General features: G+C 41.6%; 1 non-coding gene across 1 annotated transcript; it reads left to right on the top strand.

The window, feature by feature from the left end:
* Window positions 1–329: 329 nt before the first annotated feature.
* Window positions 330–433, top strand: LOC118984046 (U6 spliceosomal RNA). Its single transcript, XR_005065856.1, has one exon. It is a non-coding gene; the product is annotated as a U6 spliceosomal RNA (small nuclear RNA).
* Window positions 434–16689: the final 16256 nt, after the last annotated feature.

The raw sequence follows: 16689 nt of genomic DNA on the forward strand, positions 1-16689 counted from the left end.
ATAGCATCATTTAAGTGGGCATTTCTTTGATTACCAGTAGAGTCGAACATTTTCCTACACGCTTGTTTACTAGTAGATGAAAACCTCTGTTTTCACGAATTATCTGCTTAAGTTCTCTGCCAGTTTACAAATTGAGGTCTTAATTTTTTTACCAATACGTATAAACTTCATGTAACATAGAAATGAACATTTTTTATACTTGCTCTGAAAGCTTCCTCTAGATGATATTTTCCCTTTGATACTGCTTTTGCCAAATGGTTACTTACTTCTGCAATGTCCAGACTTCCCATCCTTTGGAATTCCTTTCAACTTCTAAAGTTATCGTCCTTGCGTTCGCTTTAGCAGCACATACACTAACATTGGAACGATACAGAGATTAGCCTGGCCTCTGTGCAAGGATGACACTCACATTTGTAAAGTGTTCCACATTTTTTATGGGTTGAGAATTACATCTCAGTAAAGCTGTTATAAGAAAGTATCTTCCCTTTAAAGATTTGAAGCAGTACAGTAGAACAAGTCCTCTTTTAGAGGCAAGGATTTTACTTAAGCTTTTCCTATCCATATTCATTTGTGATCTGTGCCCGTATTTTCCTTGTTGTGTATTTTACCTTTATCAGGCTTTAGGAAGAAGATCATGCTTGCCTAGTGGACATAAAGGCACTCTTATCTCTTTTTGCACTCTGGATGTTTTATACAGTATCAAAATCATCTGTTTCCTAAAAGAATGAAAATTGTTCTGGTGCAAACACTGGGACCAGCTGCATTTTTTAGGTTGTTATCAGAAATTTCCTTAATTTCTTCCCTGGTTCTTATTCTGTTTAGATTTATACTTCTTGAGTTATTTTTTTGTAAACTATACCATTCTAGAAATTATTCATTTCATTGAGGATTTCAGTTTATTAGCCTACAAGTGTGTAGCACATTCTCTTTGCATTTGGGGAGAAAATCTATTTTCTTTATTTTGTCCTGTCTCCATTCTCATTTTTAATTAAAAATCTTCCCTTAATTGTATTTGTCAGAAGTTCATTTATTGTAGTAGCCTTATCAAAAAACCAGTATTTGAAGTAATTTATAATTGTACTATTTTATGTTTCACAATTTATTTATTTATTTCAGCTTTTATCTTTATTCACTGCCTCTTTTAAAATTACTTTTCCCCTAAGTTCTAAACAGAGGGCATTGTTAACATCAACTTGGAAAATCCCAGCCTTAATAGGATTTTGAAGCCTGAAACAAGTTTTGGGGAAAGAAACTGATATCTTACCATTATATGTTTATCAATCAGGGACCAACCAGGACCACGAAGTCCGCATCAGCCAGTTTAATAGAGCAAATTCACAGGGGAACTAGCTGTGAGGTGTTAAAATAGCTGAAAAGCCAAATGGGCTGATGAATCAATGCAGAATGAGCAGCAGCAGCAAGCTGCCCCTCCCCACCCAACCAAGCTGGAGGGAGAAGAAGAGAAATGTTCCCAGATCCCAGGAGCTGGGTACCTGGTGGGAACCTGAAGCACGGATCTGACAGAAGGCTCAGAAAGCAGCAATGGGGTGGAGGATGGAGAGGAAAGGGGGAAGGAATAATCTAGCTTTTACTACCCTCCTCTTTCCTTTCTCCTGCTAGAGCTTCTCTTTGCCAGTTAGCAAGGGAGCCTGAGAAATGTAATTTGTGGGGGTTCAGGCTTGGCAAGGAAGGGCTCTCGATGGACCTGAGAACAGATGATAACCAGCACGGACACCTTCCCTTCAAGGAAGGTGAGGCTGGAAGAGTTCCTGATGCTGGAAAGATGAGAGCACTCCACCGGGATGGCTCCCGCCAGGTCTCAGCTTCTGCACCCTTTCCCCACCTTCCCTTTCTCCCTGCTAGTTTTTAATCATTGAGCCCATTTAAAAAAGGTGCACTAAGTTTGTGTCCTGACTCTTCCCTCAGCCATCTTACCCACAGCTTGATTCTAACCTGGCCCTGCACAGCACACAGGGGGGCCCAGCTCGTTGCCTCCTCTGACTTCTTTGCTCAACCCTAGACCTGGATTTCTAGCTTCCTAGTGGTCATCTTGGATGCCTCAGAATTCTTGTAAATGGAATTTATGATGTTCTCTTCTCTCCAAATCTCTTTCACCCTCTGCATTCCTTTCTCAGTTGATAGGACTTCCGCCATCCCAGCATCAGACCTGGTCAGCCTGAGTAACCTTGAACCCTTCCTTCTCCCTCGGTCCCTGGTAGGCTTCCGCACATCTGCTCAAGTGAGTGGCCTAAGATTTCTCTGTTCCTTTCTTCTCCCCTCGCTTCAGCTGCACCAGCTCTGGACTCATTATTTCTGCTCTGGCCTCTTTTCTTTGTAATTTGGTTCATTTTAGCAGTACATGAAATAGAGGAATTCATAAAAGTCACCATTATTATTGTAGGCAGAATCTTTTCAGTGTTCCACTATGCTTATTTTAAGTTCACTCATGCTTTTCGAAAAGAGGTCCTTTCGGTGTTGGCCACCTGTGTTGGTTGCGGAAGCAGTGCTGGGTATTAATTCTTGCTTCTGAGGAGCAGCAGTCTCTCTGGAGACCTTCTTGCCTATCACTTAGAAATGCTGTACTATTTGTTAAGCTAACAGAGCAGTGTTCTAAATGTCGTGGGTAAATTTGGGATTGACTGAATAAATGTTCAATACATTAAAGGATTAAATGTCCAATAAATGTTCAATCCGTGATGATTTCCCAATATGCAGTCATCTTCTTGTTATTATCAGCTGGTATCACATGTTTTTCAATGGCTGCAAGAGAGTTACAATGGGTTCAGAAAGTACCAATGAGCCATTGAAAGACAGCAAGATCCCCAGAAGAGCCAATTAATGATTAAGTCTTCACTAAAATGCCTCAAGGAGATAGACTAATAACCAAGCACTTCTATTTATTTCAGGACATAAAAAAAAGTATAAATAAGTATTTATACTTTTTTAGATCCATGGATGATACTAAGTTATAACCCTGTAGGGTGTCTTATTTTTGCAAAGATAGGTTCTAGAAATCATAAACCCGGATAGATTAATAATAATACACATATCAAAATTAGATTAAAAAGATAAGTCATGGCTCTCATTCTCTGTCCTGGTGTTAACGACATTACAAAAAATATACACTTAGAATACCACCAAGTATCCCAACATTTACAGGTGTAGGTATTGTCAAAAAGGTCTTTCTCTAAGTTTAGCGAAGCAAAATGTCTCGTCTCCCTCCTCTCTTCTCCCTCTGTTCCAGTCCATTCCCCAAGTTGATGCCAAAGTGATCATTTTGGAAACAGAAACTGATGGTGTTCCTCAAGGCTGTGAACTCCCCAAGTTCACCCAAGTATAAAGGATTAGCTACAAATTTCTCTGTTTTGGGATCAGCTTCTGCCGCCTTTTCCCACCTTATCTTTTGCCATTTTCTGTTGGTGCTCTCTGATCTAACATGCCAGACTGCTTTCTCTGCCCTGAGAAGGCCAGGCTGTTTGATATTCCTGCACCTGTGCACATACTCCTCTCTGATTCTGAAAGGCAGTGGTTCTGAAAGTGGATGTTTGGACCAGCAGCAGCACCTGGGAATTTATTACAAATATAGATTTCCAGATCCCACCCTGACCCACTGAATTAAAAACTCTGGAGGTGTGGTTGGGAATCTGGGTTTTAATCCTCTAGGTGATTCAAATGCAAGGTCAGGTTGAGAACCACTACAGGGAAACACCCTGAATCCTACTTAATTACAGATGCCGGCTTTATGTAGCTTTTCCTGTTACTTTGGGTGGAGTTAATCATTCTTCCTTTAAGATCTTCCAGCATTTTTGTGAAAACCACTACTAGAGCTGTTAAAACCAGCCCGTCTGTTAAATAACCATGAGCTTCTCAAAGGAAAGGACTGAGGCTCGTTCATCTTTATTTTCTCAGTCTCTAGAAATTTCCTAGAAATGCACAAAATACACACGTGCAACACACACAAATAGCTATGATTAAAAGTTATTTAACAAAACACTCATATAATGCTTATAGCCAGGCATTGTTCTGAGCATTACAATAATTTACAAGCTTTTAAAAAATATTTTTATTTATTTATTTATTTTTAGAAAGAGAAGGAGGGAGGGAGAAAGCGAGGAGAGAAGCATCAAAGTGTGGCTGCCTCTCGCACAGCCTCTGCCAGAGACTTGGCCTGCAACCCAGACATGCGCCTTAACTGGGATGGACCTGGTTGGTCTGCAGGCCAGCACTCAATCCACTGAGCCACACCAGCCAGGGCTAAAACCTTTTAATCCTCATAAAAACTGTAAGTTTGGGGAGCTGTTATAGCTACTACTTTTCAGCTGAAGAAACTGAGGCACAGAGAGGTTAGAGTGGTAGAACTGTGGTTTGAATTCTGGTGGCCGGGCTGCAAATTCTGACTCCTATGTACCCCGCTCACCAGTGGTATTAGCTGTGTTAAAAGAATGTATAGAGAGGCTTTCTGATTGGCCAACTGGACTGCTCCGCATTGTAGAAGTTCTTGGTAGTGCTGCCTGTTGCTTTTCCTTCAGCTTTGGCAGCTCCCAAAGCCATGGAGCAGTACAGGGCAGCTTCCTAGCAGGCTCAGGAGTTCTGCTTAGTTTCTCTCCTTATTCTGGAAGAGGATCTGAGTGAATGGTCTGAAACAGTTTGTTTGTTTTGATGGCCAGTTATCCCAGCTAGTCCAGGAGGTCTGAGGATCTGGCTAAAGTTGTAGCTTTTTTTTTTACTTTATTTATTTTTAGAGAGAGGGGAAGAGAGAGAAAAAGAGGGAGAGAAACATTGATGGGTTGCCTCTTGTGTGCACCCCAGCAGGGGACTGAACTGTAGGTTCAGTCCCAGGCATGTGCCCTGACTGAGAATCGAACCAGGGACTTCTCACTTTGCAGCATGATGCCCAATCAACTGTGCCATAGTGGTCAGAGCTAAGGTTGAAGGTTTTAACCTTGAATAAGTCAGACTATGTCTTGAAGTATTTTGGAAAGCTTTAAGAAGAGAATTCATGACATTCTTGCCAAGATAGCACAGTCCCTGCCCAGAGAACTGTTGGCTTACCTAGAGATTTATATCCATCGGTTCTGAAGCACATTCCCACCTACAGGTAGAGTTTCTGGACTCCTCTAGATGGAAGGCCTTCTCTCAGTACCCAGGAACTCAGCACATCTGCATCATGTATCTCACAATGCATGACTTATGTGAAGCCGTGAGAAAAGTATATGACTGAGAGTCTTCTAGTATAGTTGGACAGAAAAGCTGAGGCATAGACATGAAAAATTAGGACAAGGCATGATTTTACATATTAGCGTACAGTCATTAGCATGGATTCAAGTGCCAAATTGAGTGACACCAACAATTAGAGAACGGGTCAGCATTCTATAAGATGCAGAGTATGTGTTATGAATAGTAAGTATAAAATAAGTTAGAGAAAGTAAATCAATGAAGGCTAGGGGAAGGAGGGGTATTAGGAGTGAGTGAGATTTAATCTAAGTAATGCAGGAGGGTGATACACAGCAACATTGGAGAGCTTTTCTGTGTGCTACGTACTCTTCTGAGTGCTTCTCACGGATCCATTTGATTTTCACAATAGCCCCGTGAGGCAGGTCTCATTTATAGCTTCCCTTTACAGATGATGTAGAGTGACACAGCTGGAAGATGGAGGAGCTTGGTCTTGAACCCAAAGCCTACCTCTAGCTCTTATATTTAAGCACTGGACTATACAGATAGAGTTTTTCTTTCTTCCAAGATGTTAGGGAGCCCAACACTTGGGAGGCATTAGGGTGGAACAGGACAAAGAAGAGAGTGGCAGAGTATGTGGCAAGGGTGATCTGACAGATGGGGCCCATGTGGTGCTTGCTGCCAGGTCCCAGGCAGATAATCCAACCATGTGTCCATCTGTAGAAGCTGGACAGAGGCAGAAGTCAAGTATTAGCTACAGGTGGAAAACAAAAAGTCACTGACTCTGGGAAGGAGCTTTAGCCTCCCAGCCTTAGCCTCCCACCACTTCCCTCTCCATTCTGCTTAGAGACCAGTGTCCCTCATTTCAGTGAGTTGTGTCTGACTTCCCAGCTTCCTCTTGGCTCCAATCAGTCAAACTCTCCCAGTGAGACTTCAGTTCTGAAAACAAACAAACAAACAAACAAACAAACAAAAAACAACTTTCTCCAAGCTTTCTTTGAGACCGTAGATGAGCAGCCAAACTCTCATAGGAGGAGTTACCCCTCAAGGCCAATGGTGTTTACCCAAAATTTGTGATTGCTGGTCACAGCTTCATTTTTAGCACTGCCCATCCAGCTCATGAGAGGTCCAGAGCCATTGTCTGCTGTCTGGAGATCTCAATCAAACTCCTAACTGATCACCATTCTTATCCCCCTGCAAACCCATCCCCAAAAGCACCCAAAATGGCAAAATTAAGGATTAATCACATGATGTCACTCTTTGCTTACCCCTCAGTCCCCCACTTGTATCCCAACACCCTGGAAATGAAACCCACAAGGTCCTCCATGACCCAGTTTCTCCACCTCTCTGCCCTCATATCCCACTACTTTCCCCCTCACTCACTCCAATTCACTCACGGGGTCCCCCTGTGCCTTGGAACTTAAGGCCTTGGCACTTATTGTTCCCTCTGCCTGAGCCTCCCTTCCCCAAATAACCCCATGGGGGATTTCTTCTCATCATTCCAATGCCACCTGTTTGGAAAGGCCTTTCCCCCCTGGGTACAGTTACTACCTTTCTATTTTTGAACTACATTTTTTGAACTACATTTTTTTCTTCAAAATGCTACTGGCTGAAATCCTTATTTGCTTATCTATTATGGCAGAGACTGTTAAATAGCTACTCAATGCTTATTCTCCTCTTTTCTTGTTTTTTCTTAAAAACAGAATCCTAAGTTCTTTGCAGCAAAAATATATCAAGCTGGGCTTATATTTCCCTTCCAGCTTCCCTTGAAAGTAGAAGTTCCTATTAAATTGTATGTATTACCTATGGGCTAGGACTTCAGGAGAAGCTCTTTGAGGGGGCCTGACTTCATGGGGAGGCACCCCCTCTTGCCTTTCCTCATTTTTCTTTCTTTCTGCTAGAACATGGATAAAGCGAACGGAGCTGCAGCAGCCATTTTGGATTATGAGGTGCTCTGGAAGACAGGCATCGTGGTCTGAAGAAGGCAGGTCAGAAAAATAGGAGGTGTCTGGGTCCCTGATGACATTATAGAACCACCATATGAGTTTTGAATTGCCAACCTACAGGCTTATTTTATGTGAGAGAAACTAGACCTACAATTTGCTAAAGTTGATATTATTTGGGTGTTCTGCTATGTTCAACCAAGCTTATTACTAACAGGTAAACTTATTTATAATCTTTTTTCCTTGACTATAATATAACCTCCATGAGTCCAAGGACATTGTCTTTACTGTTACAGTTCTACTAAATTGCTGGTACCTATATCATCTGGTACATTATAAATGCTCAATAACTATTTGCTGAATTATGAATGTATAGTAGCAGAGAGAGCCTGAAGTGCTATATATGGGGTATGGATCAGTAGAGGAGATGAGGTTATGCTACAGTAATAACACCAAAATGTCAGTGGCCTAACACAATAGAAGTTTATTTCTGCTCAATTACGGTCATCTGCAAGTCTCAGCAGTTTTCCAGTTAGCTGTTCTCTGTGTCCACCATGCTTGGCAACTTTGACCTTGTAGTACCTTTACTCAAGTTCACCATGCTTCAGAGTTCTCCATAGAAAAAGAGGGTAGCTCTTCTGTTTTTGCTTACATTTCATTGGCCAAAGTCAGTCATATAGCCATGACTAGCTCCAAGGGGTTGGAGGGGCAGGAGAAATGGAAATATTGGAGCTTGTTGGTAGTGTTTACTACGGGTTCTATTCAGCCTCTGAAATTGCTGGGGAGGGAGTGGGTAGGAGTCCTGAGCGCATCAGGCAGGGAAGAAATGGTAAGTAATTCATTGAGGATGCCAATTTAAGTGGGCAGAACAGAAGCCATATGCACACAGTTGCTTCCTTGTGCTTATCTTTGAAGTGTGGGGATGACAACCTCTTCATCATATGGACCAGTCTGTTGCTCAGCCAGGATTCTTGAGAGCATCTGCCTGTGTGTGCTAACTCTGGACCTCACTTTTGGTGCCATTGGACTATATTCTGTTCTCCCACTTTGTTCTGCTACTCGGGCCTGCTCTTTAGGCAATACATTTAAAAACCTAAACCTTGTATCATCTTTGCTTATGGCCCTGTGTCCCATCATTTCAGGATTCTGAATTAAGCTATAAACTAATTCAAGCTAAGATGTGATGGTTTGATAAAATAACTCACCTAACATATTTGCATTTTAATGGAGGCTTTCAATGCCTTAAAGCAGAAAGGTTGTAATTTCAGGCACCCTGGTAAGCAGGTTGAAAAAATATTTTTCTCCAGAGGAGCCTTTTAGTGCTTCTTAAATCTTATCACACTGCTCTGCAGACAGAGCAGGACTGACTCTCCTGGCTGATTTCTGTCATGTTCTAAGCCAGCTGCCTCCTGGGGAGAGGGTGAAGTGATAACAACATGGGCCCTATTTTATTAAGTATATTGGCAAGAGAAGAAAGGAAGCTTATTCAGAGAAAATGGACTCAGGTGTGCGGAGCAAAACAAATAAGCCACCCTATTCCTCTGTGCTCTGATAAAACATGTTGGTGTTCACGACAGAATTATTCTGCTTTTCCATGAAAGACAACTCAGGCTTTTTGTGCAGTTGTGGAAATAGCTAGGTCTCTTCCCCACTGTTTGACATTTTCCATGCTTGTTGCTAAATCTTTGACAGAAGCATTAGCTGGGCCGGGGAATAATAGTGTTGTAAGAAAGCTGATAATGGCCTAGAAAAAAAAGTATGTATAATACATACCTTGACATCGAATCACTGACTACTTTAATACGTAGTGCACACAAACAGAGGCCTTTTGTGTTGACATAAAATGTAAGCTCTACCTTTCTTCTCACTGAGAAGCATAAAGAACAGGAGAGGAAAATGGATGGAAGAAATTCAAATATTTTCCTTTGGGGCCTTTGATATGTCAATGTGCTATATACACCAATACATTCTCTTTCATTTTCTTAAGTATCGTACTAGAGAATGAGAGTGTGTGAGAGAGGAAATAGTGTGTTTTCCAGAAACCAGTTCCAGATGTGAGAATCTTGCTGTAACATGTCTTCGGAATTCTAGGGGACCTGACGCACTTGAAGTGAGCAGCACAGAAGGGTGCTCAAAGGGGCCCAGGCTCCAGTGACCAAGAACCAGCTTCAGCCAGAATAGGTTCCTATGAACTTAGATGACAAGCCCTGGGGTGGAGCCACTGGGCACAACACAGGACCACAGGTAGCACTTTCAAGGTGGGGAGTGAAAAAGAGCAATAAAAGTAGTGGAATGTGTAAGCAGGTTTTATTGACTGCTGACATTTTTTGACTTAGATTTTTTGGGGAAAAAATTCCTTATTTGTTTCCATCGTAAAGTCTTCCCTCCTGGAGTGCCAGATGATAAACTTCAAGCCTTTTTATTTCTTTCTCTCATTTTCAAGCTCTCTCCACAAAAGCTATTACTGCCTCTACCCCGTCTTCTCATCTTTCTCCCATCCTTCAAGCAGTTACTGAAACGTCGCTTCCGTGCTGACAGCTCTTTTCCTACTTTATGGCCTAGAACTCTGACCCCAAATATGCCTAGTTACCTCCTGCAGATTACACTTAACCCGGACCAGATTTTGATGTGGTTAGGATGTCTTTTTAACTGCAAGTAATAGAAAACAAGGCTCACAGTGACTTGGAACAATGACGACGCTTAATTGTTTCACCTAACAAGAAGTCTGCTGTTAGTTCATTTGTTTGCTTAGAGTCCCTCCTAGATTTTTTTAAAATGTGGCTAGTATGATGGAAAAAATGAATTTTTCATTTAATAACAAGAGGTCTGCTGTTAGGAGCAGTGGCTTCCCAATGCCATCAAGGACCAGGCTCTTCCTCAGTTTTAACTCTGCTTCTCCGGGTATGGACATTGAGGCCTCACACTTAAGCCTCATGGTCACCACATGGCTGCCATAGCCCTTTGCATTCAGGGAAATAATCAGGGGTCTGGGTGATAAAAAGGATCCTCCTCTTAGCAAGGAGGAAAAAAACCATTCCTCAGAGGTCCACCAATAGACTAGCTCTCAAATCTCATTGTCCAGTGCCAGACCTCATGGCTGTCTAGAGATAGCCAATGGGCTGCAAGAGGGGCTGCAAAAATTAGTATCTTGCCAAGTATCTTGTCATAGTTAACTCAGACTCATTGTGATCCTTTGCCTGAAAATGGACAGGTCCTGCTGGTAAGGAAGACATTGGGGGTGGGGAGGCAACTACAGTGTCGATCTATTTGTAGATGGTATATTTTTAACCTGCTGCCGGTTCATGCCACCAACATATATCTCAGTCTTCAGTGTATGCATGTCCCTGGGGGATGGCTGTAAATATTTATACATGAAATAATTTTTTGCTGAATTTCATTAAAAACAAATATGGGTTTATATACAAAGTATTTTGCCCAAGATTATACCAAATCAGATGTTGAAAATAGGGATAATACAGATATTGAAATACAAAACCCTATAGGTAATTTTCATATTTGAGCAATCGATGTGTTCCAGTTAAGTGCCCCTAAGGTGACTTTATGTAAGGTGAATCCTGTACTCCCTTTAACCATTATTATGAAATTGGAGATGTATTCCCTTTAAAAAACACTATTCTGTAGGTGGTAGGAGTAGGTGAAAACGGTAGCAGGTGAAGTTTCTAGGTGGTGGCTCAGCTCCCAAACGGGGCTTTGCATCAGAATCTCCTGTTGGGGGTTTCTAAAACTACAGAATTCCCAGGCTTCTTCTCATATTGTCAGAATCACGATCTCTGAGAAGGAAATCTGGGTAGCTGTCGATTTATAAAGCTTCCCAAGGGGTGTTGATACACAGGCAGGTTTAGGGATCATTGTCATAAAGCCATATGATTATGGAGGATTTAATTAACTAATAGGACTTTGAAATAATTTGGTCCAAGTGCCTGATTTTACAGACGAGGAAAGAGAAGTTGTGAGACTTGCTAGTGGACATAGAGTTCTGCGGGAACTGAGACTCGAATTCATCCTCTTGACTCCGATGCTTGTGCTCTGGCCAGAATGTCACCCTCCTGGGAAGGGAGTTAGGATACTTCCTATGGTGCTTCTGTGTTTTGTAGTGTCCTCTGAACTGGGACTCCACTGCTGTCTTCATATCTCTTACTCTTTTATTCATCAACACTTCCTCAGTGTATATAATTTTCTGTGGGAGTCACCAGACTCCTTCCTTATTCTTTGGAATTTTTCCTTTGGGCCAAAGATGTGCATTGCCATACAGAGCCAGACCACATGATTATGACCCACCAGGGGTGACTAATATTGAAAAAATATACTCCAAACAGAAATATTAGGTATGAAGATCTTACAACATTTTTGTCAGCAATCTTGTATTAAAATTCTATAAAATGAGCTTAGTCGCATCAAGAAGGTGTTAAATGACAGACTCATGAAACTAGCTTATTGTAAGGGAAAAGAGANTTCATCAACACTTCCTCAGTGTATATAATTTTCTGTGGGAGTCACCAGACTCCTTCCTTATTCTTTGGAATTTTTCCTTTGGGCCAAAGATGTGCATTGCCATACAGAGCCAGACCACATGATTATGACCCACCAGGGGTGACTAATATTGAAAAAATATACTCCAAACAGAAATATTAGGTATGAAGATCTTACAACATTTTTGTCAGCAATCTTGTGTTAAAATTCTATAAAATGAGCTTAGTCGCATCAAGAAGGTGTTAAATGAAAGACTCATGAAACTAGCTTATTGTAAGGGAAAAGAGAAGGACACTAATATTTCATTTATTATGCAAATTTTTAATGCTTATTATATACAAACTACTGTTCCAGATTCTGCAGTGAGGAAGGTGCTAGAAAGGGTTTGAGATGGTAAGACAGGGAAAACTTGGAACAGACCACTACAGTATAGTGTGATAACTGTAACTCACAAATATGAGTGTGCAAAGCACAGTGATGGCATGGAGGAAGAGAAGAACTTCTCCTGGGATTCAGGAGGGAGGGTGCTTTATATATGGACTGTGGCTTCCGAGTTGAGTCCTACTGAGAGCAGAAATACAAAAGGAGAAACAACGAGGATAGACATCCATGTCTTTTTAAGAGGTTGAATTGACAGGATCTGGTGGCTGATTGGATATTAGATGAGAAGGAGGGAGGAGTCGAGAACAATCTTCATATTTCACTTCTTAGAAACAGAATAAAATGATGAAAATTTTTGTTTTGTTTTGTGGGAAATACAGTGAGTTTAGTATAATCCTTTGCCTTGAGTCACCCAAGAGACATATGATGAAATTGCCATAGACAAGAGAGAGCTTCTTGGGGCTATAGCTTTGAGAGTCATAATTTTGGTGTTAATGTATCATTCTGTTATGTTGAGTAAGGAGAGACCTGAGGCTAGAAACCAGGGTGCTTCTAATATTTAGGAAGTGTTCTTGTCAGCTTTTGCTGCATAACAAAGTAACTCCAAATTTAGACTTAAAAGAGCAAGCCTTTGTTATTTCTCATGTTTAGTGGTTTGACTGGGTGGTTCTTCTGGAGCAAGTGGGCCCAGCCAAGGCCAGATAATCTGTGATGGTCACTATGGAGTCTGGTGGTTGGCTTGATGTCAGATGGGACAATAAGATGATTTAGCCACATGTCTCATTATCCAGCAGATTATTAGCTCAGACATCTTCACATGGTGGTAGTTAAAGATCCTCATGAGTTACACAAAAGAGGAGAAAACTCCAATGCACAAACATTCTCCAGGTTTCTGATTGTGTCACATTTGCTAAGTGCCTTTTGTCAAAACAAGTCACCTGGCCAGCCTAGAGTCAGAGTGGGGAGGGGATAGATACAGAACAGGGAGTCACTGTGACTGTCGTTGTACTCCTACAGGGACAAGGCAGGTGGAAGGGGAGCCCATGACTCTCTGCGTAGTGTGCCAGGCAGTTTAGAGAAGCTTAGAGAGATAAGCTCTTAGCTCAGAGTCCCTTTAAGTGAGTGAGCTGCTCAAACCTTGCTCCATCTAGATCCAAATTTCGTGCTTGATTACGCTTCCACTGTATCTAATTAGGATAAGCTTCTTGTCTCTGGAGACCCTCCCACTGTGCTAAGGACCCCTTTTGCTGCCCCTGAAACAAACACACAAACAAAAAAAGTGTAAAATGACCCTTTCACATTTTGAGAGTACAGATTATGTGCTTGTATTTGACCATTTATTTTTGGTTATGATTAAGGCTGTTTCTCTTATGGCTGGTTAGCAATATTAGCACTGGAAGTGCTAGCACATTCTGGATTTGGTACCATTGGCTTGGGATGAATCCTCGGGAGTAGGTTTGTCTTTGAAAGGTGTTTATTCTTTCTCAGTGTCTGTGTGCAATTTAGTCTTTCTGCAACTCTATTCTTTCTGCAAATGATGATTCTTCTTTCATGCTTCTTTCAAGAGGAGTGCCCTAGAGCAGGTATTTGCTGTCTTCGCTCCCCTCATGTCATGGAGTCTATTCTACATGGTGAGCTTTTAGCAGCAACTCCGTGTGTGGAATGTTTGTTGAATGAGTAGGTGTAATATGCAAGCATTATCAGAAGGCCCCAGGCGAGTTGCTTCCTCTCCCTGTGTTTCCTTTCCTGATTTACAATATGAGAGGACTAGATGAGAAAATCTGCAAATTCATCTCCACCTCTTAGGGCTAATTGGGATTTGTAATCCTTGCTCCTCAGGTAACAGGAGGTCAAGAGTGTGGGTTAGCTTGCTGTACTAAGTTTTATGTGATCCTGGACCTGACTGCCTCTTCAGCAGTCATTTTCTGACATTGACTTTCACAGCTATGCTGTAATGCTAGCTAGTTCCTAGAACCCATGTGCACTCACGCCTTCACTCTGCACAAGTGGCTCCTCCTCCTGGAAAGTCCTTCTCCTCTAAAGCACTCTTTCCTTGCCCTTTAAAACTCAGCTCAAAATTCAGAGACAACAGCTTCTTTGAAGTCTTCCACAATCTCTGGGAACCCGCAATCTCTGGGAACATGTCACCCATGTTCCTGGAAGTATTGGGAACACTTTACCCTGCCCTTTGGTATCCTGTGTATATCTTTACTAAAGGTATCTTCACCCTCTATTATAACTTCACCCTCTATTATAATTTTGTGTTGTTTCTTTGGGCTGGGAATTCCTTGAAGGACATGGCTTGGTTCTCTGTGTCTCTAGTTCCCCAGTATAGTGCTTGGTGCATAACTGATGCTCAATATATGATGAAAGATTGAATAGCCACCTCCATCCTACTCTGCAGTTTCCAACTCCCCCAGTTTTTTTTTGGTGGTGATGCTGATCTCCATCTTACAATGTCAGGGGGATGCATTGTAAGTGTCAGTGCCCCTTTAAGTGATGTGGGTGATGTCTATAGCAGAGATGCCCACAGCAGAGTTGTGGGGCATTTATAACTTCCAGATGCTCATTAATAAATTCCAGGCAAGTTCCAGCTTCCCATACCTGTGCTTTAACTAACCTCTGGTTTCTAGGGATTTGAGGTGAACATTCCAGTGTTTGCAGAGAATGATCAACTATTTCTCTGGTTTCTGACACTTCATATGGGCAGGGAACGTGCCAGAGGGAAGGAAAAGCAGAAGGCAGAGAATAACATAGAAGGATGTAGCAGATGTCGGGGAGGTTCCATGCTTGAGTGACTGGAAGGATGGTGGTGGTGCCACGAGTAGAAGCATGTGACACGGGAAGAGGATTGGATGATAAGTGTTTGATCACTCCGAGCTTGAAGTGTTCGTGGGCCATCACTGTGGAATTGTCTAAAAGGCAGTCAAAATGGAGACTGGAGCTGGGGAGAAAAAGGTCAGAATCTGAATGAGAAAGATTAGACATACCAAAGTGGAGAATGTAGATGGAATTGCCAAGAGAGAACATAGAGAGAAAGGAGAAGCTGGTGAATAACTACCTGGAGAACATTGTTTCTAACAATGAGCCAGAGGGATGGAGAAAGATATGAGTCCCAGAAGAATATAAAACCATAGAAATTTATGGAGAAGCGTTTGTCAAGAGCTTGCTTGGAGACCCTTAAATGGAACTCTTACTCATAAATCTTAAAAATAAGAGCGTGTCTTCATGGAATGATAGCCTCCTCAGCTGTGTGTTTGCAGGTTTGCTCACAAAGACTGACTGTCTCGCCCTGCCAGTTTGATGAGATGAGTCAGTTCAGACAATGGGCAGGAGACAGATTTTACATGGGAGTGGGGAACATTTCAGTAAGATGGCATGATTAGGAACTGTCAAATGACACAGAATCACTGAGGTTTTAATACTGCTCATAGGCTTTCCCTATGAGCGAAAGGTATACTTCTGATTTATAAAATACAACAACTACATCCAGATGGGATGACCCCTGTGCTTTCATTAATTAACTTATTTTTGGCGTTCACCCAGGCAGAAAAAGACTGCTTTATTGGAAGCTATTCTGTTGTTTTTTTTAAAATAAGCAGTTAATACTTGGAAATTCTTGTTTATTCATTGTGGTAAAATACACATAAAATTTACCATTTTAGCTATTTTTAGTGTACAGCTCAGGGGTATTAAGCTACATTTACAATGTTCTTCAACCATCACCACTGTCCATTTTCAGAAAATTTTCACCATCCTGAACAGAAACTCCATACTCCTTAAACATTAAATCCCAATTTCCTTCTTTCCCAAGACCCTGGGAACCTCTATTCTACTTTTGGTTTCTATGAATTTACCTAGTTTACGTATCTTATATAAGTGGAATTAAACATATTTTTCCTTTGTGTCTGGCTTATTTTACTTAGCACATCCTCAGAAATTCTTCATAGTACTCTGGAATTTGGCTGTCTCAGTGTCTTGGATACAGATTTCTGGAGTATGTGACATAATTTCTCAATTATTTTCCCAGAGGCTTTTGCTCTGTTATGTCTTACAATGGTGAATGAAAGTTTCTGCCCGAAGAAGCCATTCTGCACATTTTTAACACAACTTCCAATTACAACAGTTGTGTGATGGTAATCCTGGCAGTGGTTTCAACTTTTGCCAAAGGCCTTCAAAGGCGGAAGAGCCACGACCAACGCGCCCTGCCTCACACACTTCTGGCCCCACAGCAGCCTTTGGAAACCCTCCACTATGGGGTAGAACGCCAGGGCTTCTTTATCCCGACTAATTGCGACCTTGTCATGTAAGCACTTGTCACCTATCAAAACACTTCTTCATTTTGATGGCTTTAAGAAATTTTTTGTAAGCCCCAATTTTTTAATTATTAGATTCAACAGACATAAAATCACTCCGCCAAATTGCTATAAAAGTTTCTAAATGCTTATTCTCAATTTCTGTAATTGTCTCACTGTAGCCTAGAATACCACTGTCCCCAGTCCCTTACTCTGAGTAGCCCCCAGAATGTGTCACACGGGAGGGTGACTTGCTTGCTAGTACCTTTTGATAGATTTTTAAAAAACATTTTATTTATTTTTAGAGAGAGGGGAAGGGAAGGAGAAAGAGTGGAAGAGAAACATCAATGTGTGGTTACCTCTCATGTGTCCCCTACTGGGTACCTGGCCTGCAACCCAGGCATGTG

Source organism: Sturnira hondurensis, unplaced genomic scaffold, assembly GCF_014824575.4.
Source record: "Sturnira hondurensis isolate 20B ecotype Veracruz unplaced genomic scaffold, ASM1482457v3 Scaffold0003166, whole genome shotgun sequence".
Classification (NCBI taxonomy): domain Eukaryota; kingdom Metazoa; phylum Chordata; class Mammalia; order Chiroptera; family Phyllostomidae; genus Sturnira; species Sturnira hondurensis.